This window comes from Elaeis guineensis, chromosome 5 (assembly GCF_000442705.2).
Source record: "Elaeis guineensis isolate ETL-2024a chromosome 5, EG11, whole genome shotgun sequence".
Lineage (NCBI taxonomy): Eukaryota > Viridiplantae > Streptophyta > Magnoliopsida > Arecales > Arecaceae > Elaeis > Elaeis guineensis.
This window is the reverse complement of record NC_025997.2, coordinates 113,540,930-113,554,165: the sequence shown is the minus strand read 5'-3', so window position 1 is coordinate 113,554,165 and position 13,236 is coordinate 113,540,930.

Below are 13,236 nucleotides of genomic sequence, written 5' to 3'. Positions count from 1 at the left end.
ATGCCTAAGTCAGAGAGAAAAGTTGGTGAACAGGAGTTGAATGTAAGCAGTAGCAAAGTTTGGCCCAGAGTTGGCTTACCAGCCTTGTTTCCTTATCCCTTTTTATAGATGAGATTGTTGTAACCGTCAGACGTGATCCTGCATTTTATTGCGCTAAACTATTGGGCCATAAATATAGAATTAGTGGGGCGTTACTTCCCCTTAATAGCCGTGATATAGTCGATAACCGTTCGTGACGGTTATAGTATGTTGAGCAGATTAGTGGATCATATGTCGGTAGAACCGATCATATGTCGGTAGAATCTATGAGCGATCGTCGGCTAATAGTTCTGTTATGCCAATGGTCTAAGTTGTCTGCTGTCGATCGGTAATAGTCGAATTATTAATCGTCAGCCGGCAGTAGGTAGGTACGGTTCGTTTAATTGATCGATGAAGAGTCGGAACTACATATTCAGCCGATGTAGAGTCGGGGTTGTATGTCTGATCGGTCAGCTGTTGTTGAGTCGAAGTAGGTAGTCGGTTGACTTGAATTGGAGGTCGATTGATTTATTCCAACATATTTTTTTCTCAGATCATTCAGATTATTTTTTAAAAAATAATCTGGATTGTCAAGACAATCTAGATTACGATCTACAGAATGTACTAAATGTAATAAGTGAAGTCTCTCTAAATTGTCAACAATCTGGATAGATTGTCAGCTATCTGATGCCACCTAATAAAAATCCAAGGAAACATAACACGAGATGCTACGACAGATAAGACTTTGACCAGTTCAGCCGCTACAAACCTTTGTTATTTGGCATTTCAGCTTCTCAGATGCAACACATCCGCAATCAAAAACTGACACGATAAGCATTAAATCTGTTCGATTGAATAATGAAAATAATAAAAGGGTATTTTTAAGATGCGGTCCCTCCTTTGATGCGCGTGTAACGATGAGAGGCTGTAGACAAGCTCTTTAATTTTCGGTCCCTCCCCTATCCATCACCATACCAGGCGCGTATGCTTATAGGAGGATTGAGAATTAAAAGAAAAGATAGCCGGTGGACTGCATGTTAGAATATTCGTTAAAGCCGGGTCCACATAGGGACTAGTTATTAAATTCCCCAAATAAACATGGTGGGGGATTGACATTGTGAGGCTACTTTCTTGGTAACATCTGCAGGACCGGTAAGTTGTCTCTCCTTGCGGCATTCAATGACATCCTTCATAATGTTGTTTTATTCTTCATCCTGAACTGGAAAGTGACAAGTATCACTCGTAATATACCTAATGCAACCTGCATTAAATCCATAATCAATAATGTTGCTAATGCCTGCCATGGCATTTACTCACTTTTAGATGGGCATGTATGAGCCCGGGACAACCTACAGCTTAGGTGTTGTCCTCCAGGCCCTTGCGGCGAGCCACAAATTTTAAAAGTTTTTTTTTTTAATATATATAGTCAAATAATACCACCCTACTGTTTAAGATTAAATTTATCAACCATTACGACATTCTTACAAATGTTTGCATGTGTAGTGGCATTTGTCTCCATATAATTGATTGTATGAAGGTATTCATAGTGACTCTGTTATCTCCAAAGTTTCATGCATTTTTCAATCATAAAATATTATTAGACTATTATCCACTGATCATCACAAATAAGAATAATATATTCCACATGGTTATATTTCCAACCACCTCGATGGTGGTGGGTTGAGTAACCAGTCCAACTGTGCCCGTAAATAAAAGGGGCTTCTATTGGATATTGCTTCTTTAATTGAGTCGGAAGAGATTGATGCATCCATCAAGCCTAGTTAAGCATATAGATGATAATTGCTGCAACAGAAAAAAGATTTCTAGCGACAATTTTCGAAGACGAGAACCATTTTCGGACTATTAGTGGCTTCAAGATAGAGTAACCATTTTTCTAAAGAAAGAAAGGAAAAGATAGATAGACTATTAGTGGCTTCAAGATAGAGGCCTAATCTCCATTAGAAATGACAAAGAAGAGATCAGACGAGGATTCCAGGTTGCTAGAATTGGAATTTGGGTTTTATATGGGACTGTTTTAATTGGCAAGCGAGGTTTGTGCCTTTATTTGGCATTTGGGTTGATAGGTAGGGATACCACCCAGCTATAGGGGAAATAACTTCCTTAGACAAGATCCTGGAACCATAAACCATCCTATCCCACCCGACTCCAACCTTGGCCGACCAAATTAATCCTACTAAATCTACCTCTTCGATTACATCTAATTACACCCAATCAAATCCGATCACATCCGATCATGTTCCATCATATTTGATCAAACCCTTGCCCGACCAATCCAGCCCCTTTTTTAGGCTTATCTCATCTTACATATCCTAATTTATATTGAGTTGACGGACAAACATGGCGCATGAACTTAATTAGCTCCTAAATCCGATAATTTAGTTTGGATATCATCAGCTCCCTTGATACCTTCACCTCATGGGGGTGCACTTTCAGAAGAATCTACTCTTATAGGGGTGTACTATGATAAAACCACTAGCATAAAAAGTCATGAGATTTGTTGATACATAGTAAGTCATGATTTTTTTTTTTTTTTTTTTTTTGAGAGAGAGAGACAAGGAGGAAGTAAGATACTTCCCCCTCGATAATATTATTATATGATTAATAAGAGTACAGAAGAAGAAGTGATTGAAAGGGCATTAAACCAAAGGTTAAAACATCCTAGTAAGACATAACGACATGCATGAAATAGTTACGTCAAGGTGCACCCAAAGCACTTAACAAGACAAAATGGATCTGTACATTGCGCGAGTTGCTATGCTCAAGGGTCTGCGATCAATGATGTTTTCCACCATCCAAGAGAAAGTATTGACACGGGGCATGTTTCAGCTCGCAGTCTAATATTCACCAAGTTGTGTACTCGCCTTAAAGCGATTGAAATGTTTCCATTGTCAGCTCCGTGTAGCCAACCGTCCATGGTGAAAGCAATTTAATTGGCCAACTCCCAGCCACCAAAGTATGACATTCAAACATCCGTGCGTTGCGGTCCCTCCAGAGACACCAACTTCCGATAGCGAAAAAGCTTTGCATCGCCAGGAAGAGGGGAGTAATCGCCAGAAAAAAATTACCTTAGAGGGGAGGTTACACCTCCAAGTTTAAGGAAGAAGTAACAGTTGTTGATAGAGAATAGGCGAGATTTATTCCATTTCCAGAGCACAAGATCTGCATTACCATTAACTGGGCAAGAATATACAATTAAGGTGAAGTCATGGAATTCTCTGGATGCCATGGAGCTTAGAGGCTGCCGGAATGCCTCCAAAATCATCTGGCTGGACGATGATGGGCTTCTTAAAAGCTTGAGGAAGCCGGCAACAGAGATTATAGGATCTTCGGCCAAGATATATGAGTGAGAAAAAGCAATTGATAGTGGTACGTTCCGGTCCCAGGCATCATGCCAAAACGAGACAAGATCGCCATTTACCAGCTTTAGGTGGAAAAATTGCTTGAACAAGTCAAAAAGATTGATGATGCCTCTCCAGAATGGCGAAGCTGAGCATTTCATCTATCTGGAGTGGAATGACGGCGGTTTATTGGAGTAGTAAATGGCTCTTGTGAATGAGGTTGGTTGATGCACAATAAGTCATGATGTTGATGTAACTTGGTTTGTTTTCACTCTTGTGAATGAGCTACGGACATGAGACATCTACAGATCATTCTTACATGTGGCCTGTGGTCACGTGATGTGTGTATGATGACTCAGTGACAACTCGCAGATGAGCTTGGAGGTGAGGACCTTCTTTATTGAGAGGTGTCTCCCTCATGGCGAGGTGGGTTGTCTCCGCTTGCAAATGGGCATGGTACTCCCTGCTTTAGTCTTTTGAGAACAATAAAAGAAGAAAAAAAATAGATTCCGATGCAAGACAGGAAAAAAAGAAAAAAATTAATTAGAGTTAGATGTAACACATGAAACTTAATACTAGATTATTGTCACGCCTCCGACCCGAGATTATTGAATCGAGAGTCGCGGCAACCACCGCATACTCATGAAGAACTCTCTCCATAAGCATGCAAGACATCTCATCACGATATCAATACATCACAGCGGAATAAATTCAAATAATTATTATTCAACTGTAATTCAAGTAATTAAATCAAATGTCTTACATCCAAAAATTTTTTTTGCTAACAATAAAACAATAGATCTAAATTCAATGAAGTTGACAATGCTAATCTCGCTTCTAAAAGCTCTGTCCCAATATTTCTTCCCACGCTTGAAATTAATTATCTGAATCTGAAAAATAGAAAGAAAGGTAATGAGCTAGACAGCCCAGTAAGTAACAAATATCTCTACCAGATATTTCAGATATTATATAATTTTCAAGAATAATACTGCAAATAAACATAAAAATATATTTCATGCTGATTTAATACAAATTCAATATTTTTAAATATTCACATATAATATAATCATAAATTCGATTCGATTCAAAACACATCGTAACTCAACAGCCTCGACTATGACCAACGTTTAACCCCCATTGGCGGAGTCCATAGAATACCAGCGCACAACCCCCACTGGCAGGGTCCACAAACACCAGCGCACAACCCCCACTGGCAGGGTCCACAAATACCAACGTATAATCTCCATTGGCGGGGCCCACTGAAACATAGTTAGGCCGAGAGCATAAATCCGATCTATATCAAAACACTTTGTACTGCAATATATATCATAATCTTTCATTAAACAGGTGCATAAATCGATATACCATAACATTTCAAAAGCACTTTTCTTACAAAACATAATTTCATAAATCATGCATAATTTCAGAGAATAATTATTTATTTTCAGAATAAATATGGAATATCTCGAGAAGATGATTCATTACTTACCTTTTACGGAGCACTGAACGAATAGATCGACTAACTTCTAGTAGATTCTTCCGCGCCTATTATCCAAAATTATATTTTTACATTAATTTAATTCAAAATTAAATCTAACAAATCTCAAAATCAAAATCTCACTTAAAATCAGACTCTTCCCTAAACTCGATCAAAATTATCAGATGAAGCCTTCCACTACGCTAATCCTAGAGGAATAACTTTAGAGAGAGAGAAATCCATCAAGAGAGAGAAACAATCTAGAGAGAGAAAATTTTAGAGAGAGAAAGTAGAGAGAGAAAGTCCAATTCCAGAGAGAGAAAGTCAGGGTTCAGACTGAAAGAAGAGAGAGAAACTCTCTTTCTCATCAATTTCATTTATTTATTTATTTATTTAATTATTTACTTACTTATATATATATATATATAAATATATATATATATATATATTTATTTTTTTTACTATTATTATTATTCTTTTCTTTTCTTTTCTTTTTTTTATTTTCTTTCTTTTTATTTTCTTCTTTTTCTTCTTTTTCTTCCCTTTTCTTTTTCTCTTTTTTTTTTTCTTCTTTCTCTTTTCTTTTTCTTCTTTTTCTTTTTTCTTCTTTTTCTTCTTTTCTTCTTTTTCTTGGTTCTTCCCGTGCCGGAACAGGGGACGGTGTCTCCTCCTTGGTCGGGCCGTTCAGGCCACGACCGCCACGGCGGAGGCCGGCGGCCGACGGGGGCCACTCCCCTGGTCACGGAGGAGTGTGGCCGGCGGTCAATTTCGATCGTCGACGCCGGAAAAGTTCACGGAAAAGAGACAAAAAACAGAGTCTTTTTCCCCGATCGGAAATTGGCGACGCTCGTCGCCGGCAGCCACGCAAAGGGCATGGGAGGAAGAGGAAGGAAGGGAGGAAAAGGAGGGAAGCTTACCTTGACCTCCGGTGGCCTCGTCGGAGAGCAGTCACGGCGAGAACAAGGCAAGGGATCGCGGCTCTTCTTCGGGAAAATCGGAGAGGAAAAGAGGGGAAAAGAGTCGATGGATCGATTCTAAAGAGAGGGGGGTCTTCTTATAGGAAATCCTAAGACTCTGAGGGGTCTTAGGAGTCCGATTTTGCCTGGGTTTCGCCGGAAAAGAAGACTCCTACCGGAAGTCTTCTTCCCGATTTTTGATCCCCTGTTTTTTTTTTTCGTTTTGGGCTTGGGTCTAGGTTTTGGGCTATCACATTCTTCACCCCTAAAAAGAAATTTCGTCCTCAAAATTTTTCATACCTGTCACCATTGTATTGGAAGCCTGTGGATTCTGTTGAGTAAGCGCATAAACTCTTCTCTGGATTTTAGAAATCTGTCCGCCACCCTTATGTTGTCCTTCATGAGTTCTTTTGCCAGCTTGATTTTTGGTATTTAGCGGGCAGCTAGCGATTTTATGATCCATCTGACCACATTTAAAACAAGCACCTGTATTCCAATAGCAATCCTTGTCTGCATGATTTTTGCCACATCTGGAGCACGGCTCACCATCAATCTGTTGAGTCTTATTGTCTACTGTTCCCTTAGCTGATCTTTTGATGTTTTTATTATTCTGCCCTTGTGTATCATTTGATTTTGCTCTCTTTCTTTGCCTTCTTTTTCTTTCCATGCGTTCTTCATTGACTTCTCTTTCAATTATCAGTGCTTTGTTTACCACATCTGCATAAGTTGTCAATTCATATGGAACCACTTGTTTTCGAATTTCAGTTCTCAGTCCCATCTCAAACTTGTGAACACGTTCTTGCTCACCATCCACTAATCTCGGAGCAAATTTGGCTAACTCTGTAAATTTTGCTTCATATTCAGTCACACTCATATCCTTTTGCTTCAAATAAATAAACTCTTGCTCTTTCTGGATCCTTATACTCCGAGAAAAATACTGATCATAGAATGCAATCCGAAACCTTTCCCAGGTAAGTATTTCGCCGTCTTGTTCATGCTTGCGCTGTAGTCGCTGACACCAGTTGTATGCTTCTCCTTGTAGTAAATAAGCTGCATATCGAATCTTTTCTTCATCAAGACACTCTTGGACAGTGAAAGCCTTCTCCATCTCCATTATCCAGTTATCAGCTTCCAAAGGTTCAGTAGTCCCCTTGAAAGCTGGAGGGGCAAGCTTTTTAAATTCTGAAATGTTGTTCCGTTGTACTGGTTGCTCTCCATATTGTGGTGGTGGATGCTGATGTTGTTGTGTATCTCGTTGTATCTGCTGTTGTTCAAACATTTGCTGCTGTATTTGTTGTTGCGCTTGTACCATCTTGATTAGGGTCTGCATTAACTGAGCCATATCTGGTTCTTGACGTGCTCTCGAAGCACTCCCATTAGGATCTACGACTCCCTCCTCCTGAGGGGTGCCACTGGTCAGATGGGGAGTGCTACCATCCCGTGGTTGTGAGGTCTCTCTTGCAATTCCTTGAGTAGTTCTTGTCATTCTACGGAGAGGCATGGTAACCTTGTAGTAGTAAAACCTTATTAGATTCATTTATCTATTTGTTAGGATGGTTATTATGATGCTCATATTCTAACATCCCAATATTCCTAATGTTTACCCACCTACACTCATACTATGTCAAATTCTATGTGTCATAATTTATCCACTTATGCTCTGATACCATATTAATTGTCACGCCCCCAACCCGAGATTATTGAATCGAGGGTCGCGGCAACCGCCGCATACTCATGAAGAACTCTCTCCATCAGCATGCAAGGCATCTCATCACGATATCAATGCATCACAGCGGAATAAATTCAAATAATTATTATTCAACTGTAATTCAAGTAATTAAATCAAATGTCTTACATCCAAAAATTTTTTTTGCTAACAATAAAACAATAGATCTAAATTCAATGAAGTTGACAATGCTAATCTCGCTTCTAAAAGCTCTGTCCCAATATTTCTTCCCATGCTTGAAATTAATTATCTGAATCTGAAAAATAGAAAGAAAGGTAATGAGCTAGACAGCCCAGTAAGTAACAAATATCTCTACCAGATATTTCAGATATTATATAATTTTCAAGAATAATGCTGTAAATAAATATAAAAATATATTTCATGCTGATTTAATACAAATTCAATATTTTCAAATATTCACATATAATATAATCATAAATCCGATTCGATTCAAAACACATCGTAACTCAACAGCCTCGACTATGACCAACGTTTAACCCCCATTGGTGGGGTCCACAGAATACCAGCGCACAACCCCCACTGGCAGGGTCCACAAATACCAGCGCACAACCCCCACTGGCAGGGTCCACAAACACCAGCGCACAACCCCCACTGGCAGGGTCCACAAATACCAACGTATAATCCCCATTAGCGGGGCCCACTGAAACATAGTTAGGCCGAGAGCATAAATCCGATCTATATCAAAACACTTTGTACTGCAATATATATCATAATCTTTCATTAAACAGGTGCATAAATCGATATACCATAACATTTCAAAAGCACTTTTCTTACAAAACATAATTTCATAAATCATGCATAATTTCAGAGAATAATTATTTATTTTCAGAATAAATATGGAATATCTCGAGAAGATGATTCATTACTTACCTTTCACGGAGCACTGAACGAATAGATCGACTAACTTCTAGTAGATTCTTCCGCGCCTATTATCCAAAATTATATTTTTATATTAATTTAATTCAAAATTAAATCTAACAAATTCCAAAATCAAAATCTCACTTAAAATCAGACTCTTCCCTAAACTCGATCAAAATCATCAGATGAAGCCTTCCACTACGCTAATCCTAGAGGAATAACTTTAGAGAGAGAGAAATCCATCAAGAGAGAGAAACAACCTAGAGAGAGAAAATTCTAGAGAGAGAAAGTCAGGGTTCAGACTGAAAGAAGAGAGAGAAACTCTCTCTCTCATCAATTTTATTTTTATTTATTTATTTATTTATTTAATTATTTACTTACTTATTTATATATATATATATAAATATATATTTATTTATTTATTTATTTTTACTATTATTATTATTTTTTTCTTTTCTTTTCTTTTTCTTCTTTTCTTTCTTTTTTTTTTTCTTCTTTTTCTTCTTTTTCTTCCCTTTTCTTTTTCTCTTTTTTTTTTCTTCTTTCTCTTTTCTTTTTCTTCTTTTTCTTTTTTCTTCTTTTTCTTCTTTTCTTCTTTTTCTTGGTTCTTCTCGTGCCGGAACAGGGGACGGTGTCTCCTCCTTGGTCGGGCCGTTCAGGCCACGGCCGCCACGGCGGAGGCCGACGGCCGACGGGGGCCACTCCTCCGATCACGGAGGAGTGTGGCCGGCGGTCAATTTCGATCGCCGGCGCCGGAAAAATTCACGGAAAAGAGACCAAAAACAGAGTTTTTTTCTCCGACCGAAAATCGGCGACGCTCGTCGCCGGCAGCCGCGCACAGGGCATGGGAGGAAGAGGAAGGAAGGGAGGAAAAGGAGGAAAGCTTACCTTGACCTCCGGTGGCCTCGTCGGAGAGCAGTCACGGCGAGAACAAGGCAAGGGATCGCGGCTCTTCTTCGGAAAAATCGGAGAGGAAAAGAGGGGAAAAGAGTCGATAGATCGATTCTAAAGAGAGGGGGGTCTTCTTATAGAAAATCCTAGGACTCCGAGGGGTCTTAGGAGTCCGATTTTGCCTGGGTTTCGCTGGAAAAGAAGACTCCTACTCCTACTGGGAGTCTTCTTCTCGATTTTTGATCCCCTATTTTTTTTTTCGTTTTGGGCTTGGGTCTAGGTTTTGGGCTATCATAATTATATTATATTGTCACACTGAAAAAAAAAAAAAGAAGAAGATAGCATTGTATTGTTGACCAAACTAATTGGTGGTTCTTGAGCTTCTATGAGGTGATTTGGTACTCTGAAACAAGTGGATTAAGTGGTGGTCCATCAACCAGGCTTACTCTCTCATCTCCTTTTACTCAACTGCCTTCATGAATGTTTAGTTGCAAATCAAATCAATGATGTCCCATTTTTCCATGTGACAAATAGAAAAGTATTTAGCATATATTATTTGTGACAAATGGAGTCTCGGTATGTTTGTCCCATTATGCTTCACGTCAAATTTATTAGATAGATCAGATCCGGTGGAGCAGTCCAATGTAGTCACTCGCCACATCATCTTCTTGTATTTAAATAATTCAAGATCACATGAGGGATGCCTATTATCCATCCACCTACTCTGGGACGTGGATTGGTCCACTGGACTTACTCCATGTAATAATTTTTCATATTTTACCGATAGTTAAATTTCCAAGACCTACCTCATTTTTCATGTGATATTGCTCAGGGGTGCAACCCCTCTTTTTGAGATGAGCATCTGCCTCCTCTAAAGTGCCAAAGTCTATTCACTGGTTGGTGGGATCTTGATTTGAAACTTTTTTTTAAGCAGCTACTGTGGTGATGTGGGATTGGTTTAATATGCCCACTGACTAGAAAAATTGTGAAGTGCTTTTTTTCATTTTTCCTTTTTTTTTTTTTAAATATATGTCAGGAGCCTGAAAGATAAAATCTTAAAAACCTACATTCATAACATCAGCTGTCAAGATATACTGTAGAGAAGAAGGGAAGAAGTCTCCTGACTGAAATAAAAGCTATGCATCCTACGCATGCTTCGCAAGCCAGTCTGCTACCTGATTGGCTTGACGATGTAGATGAAAACCTTGAATACTTGGCAGCATGACCAAATGACTTTGAGCAAAAAATGAGTGCTTTTACTCAGAAAGAAAGAGCTTCTTTGAGATCGAGCAATTTCATATCCGGAAATGCTTTCAAATTTTAACGCACAAAGATGGCAATTTCCTTGATGGGTGGCCAATTAGTGGATATTGAGGAATCATCTTCGCTTGGTTAAGATAAAAATTAGAAAATGACAAGAATTTTAAATAAGTCAAGACACGACATATCTGGAAATCTTACTTCATATGGTTCTTGCATCACCATTATTTTTTTTTTTTTCCCAAAGTTTTCATATCAAGGGTTCATTCTGAAGCCTGGTTTCATATGACTTTAAAATTTCATAAATTTGTATATTTTTCAAAGAGAAGAAAGATCGCAACTGACTGATACGTCGCAAGCAAGATATTAAAATATTGACCAAAAATGTGAGATCAAAAGACCTTTTAATAAAATCCGGCTCCAAAATGAAAACCTCCTTATAAAAACTGAATAAATATATCAATCACACACACACACACACACACACACACACACACACACATATATATATATATATAAAAGTTTGTATCATCCAAAATAATGTTGAGCCTTTTTTTTTTTTTTTGAAGTAAATGGAAGGTTGATAGGCCAACAAGATTTCATTCAGGTTGCGTTAGGTGGTAAGCTATTCAGATTGCCAGCAATTTAAAGTGGACTTACTGGATTGCTGCGTTTGGTATGTTTTTTAGATAACGATCCAGATCGCCTTGGCAATCTACATTACCTCTCATGAGGCAATCTAAATAGCTTTAAGGTGGCTATTCAGATTACCACTTCTTGATAATATTATAGTAAAAATTTTAGATAAAATTATCTTTCAAAAAAATCACATAAAATCTCTCGCCCAACCCTCCCTCCTCCTCCGCTGCCACCCATGGCTCCTTCATGTACGCCCCCTGCCCACGGCTCTTCTATCTCTCTCCGCTTGCCCGTGGCTCTTCCGTTACCCTGTCTGCCTGCGGCTCCTCCACCTTCGTGCCTTGCGGCTCCTCTATGCTCGTTCCCACCATCCCCATGGCTTCTCCGCACACACACGGCCTTGGCCTCCCCACCACCCCCCAGTGCTGCGGTCTCCACACCCTTAGGCCTGTCACTTCTCTACGCCATCATCACAATCACACCACTTTCGTTGCTTCTCATTAGGAAAAAAGAAGAGTATCAAGATAAAATTACTGGAGGTATTTAAAAATTTGATTTTATGTTATCGTAATGTGATTGTCATACCAAATATGTCAATAAAAATTTTCAGTAATTTTACTGCAACATTATCTACGTGTATTAAATATAGTAATCAACATTACTGGCAATTTGATAGTGGCAATCTATCTTAAAAATAATCTATATTATCTTCCAAGATTATCTGGTGATGCACCAAATTAATGCAACCTGAAAGTATTAATTCAAAGTATAAGAAAAGAAGTTCTGTCATGGCCTGGCCTGGCCCATGCAACAATCAGCCAAAGCCCAAAACAAAACAAAAAAAAAAAAAGGAAGGAAAACAGAGGAGAAGAACTCCCGAAGGGAGTCTTCTTCCTCCGTTCACCGGCTCCTAATCGGAGTCGGAAACAAGTTCCCTCCGGCCCTATTTAAGGAGGAGATCCCTCCTCTCTCCTTTCTATCGAAAATCCTAAGCTCAAACGGCGGCAATCGCCGAAAAAATCCCGCGGAAGACCGTCCCTGTGCCGTCCAATTTCTCACCGGAAAAGCTTTGCCGGCGACAGAGGTAAGCCTCCTCCTCTTCCTCTCTTCTCCCCCTTCCTTCTCGTGCCGATGTGCACGCTCACCGACGACCGAAGTCGTCGGATTTTGTTGCGGAAGAACCTTCCTTTTTGTCATTTTTCCGTCGCCGGTGGTCACCGCCGATCACCAGTTTTGGCCTCCTCTTGCCGTCGGGTCGCCTTTCCTCCCGCCGACGGCCGCCCCATGCCGGCTGCATCGCCGGCCGGCCACCCAATGAGGGGACCTCAAGGTCCCCTGTTTCAGCCCAAAAGAAACCCACGAGAAAGAAGAAAAGAAGAAGAAGAAGAAGGAAAAGAAAAAAAGAAAAAGAAAAGAAGAAGAAGGAAAAGAAAAGAAAAAGAAAAGAAAAAGAAGGAAAAGAAAAAAGAAAAAGAAAAGAAAAAGAAAAAAAAAGGGGAAAAAGAAGCAGAAAAATAATATAATAATAATATAATAATAATAAATAAGATTTTCTCTCCTCTCTCTTTCGTGAAGAAAAAGAAAAAAAAAGAAGAAAGAAAAGAAGAAAGAAAAATAAAATTAATTAATAAATAATGATATAAATAATAAAATATGAGAAAGAGAGTTTGTCTCTCTTCCCTCTCTCTCTTCAACTTGAACTAGTATTTTCTCTCTCTAGAATTGGACTTTCTCTCTCTACTTTCTCTCTCTAGAATCTTCTCTCTAGATTATTTCTCTCTCTTAAGATTTCTAAAATTTTGAGAAAAATGATGATGAATTTAAATGATCATCGTGATGGATTTTTGATCTGTGATCGTCGGACGGTACACCGACATCCACTTTGATCAGGTCAAGTATTTTTAGATTTTATTTCTCATAATTTTATTGAATTATCCACATGATAATTTCAGCATGATTTGATCCAATCGATCAGAATTTGTTGAATCATATTGTCTGAAAAATCCAAGATGAATTTTCTCTCTCTAAAAT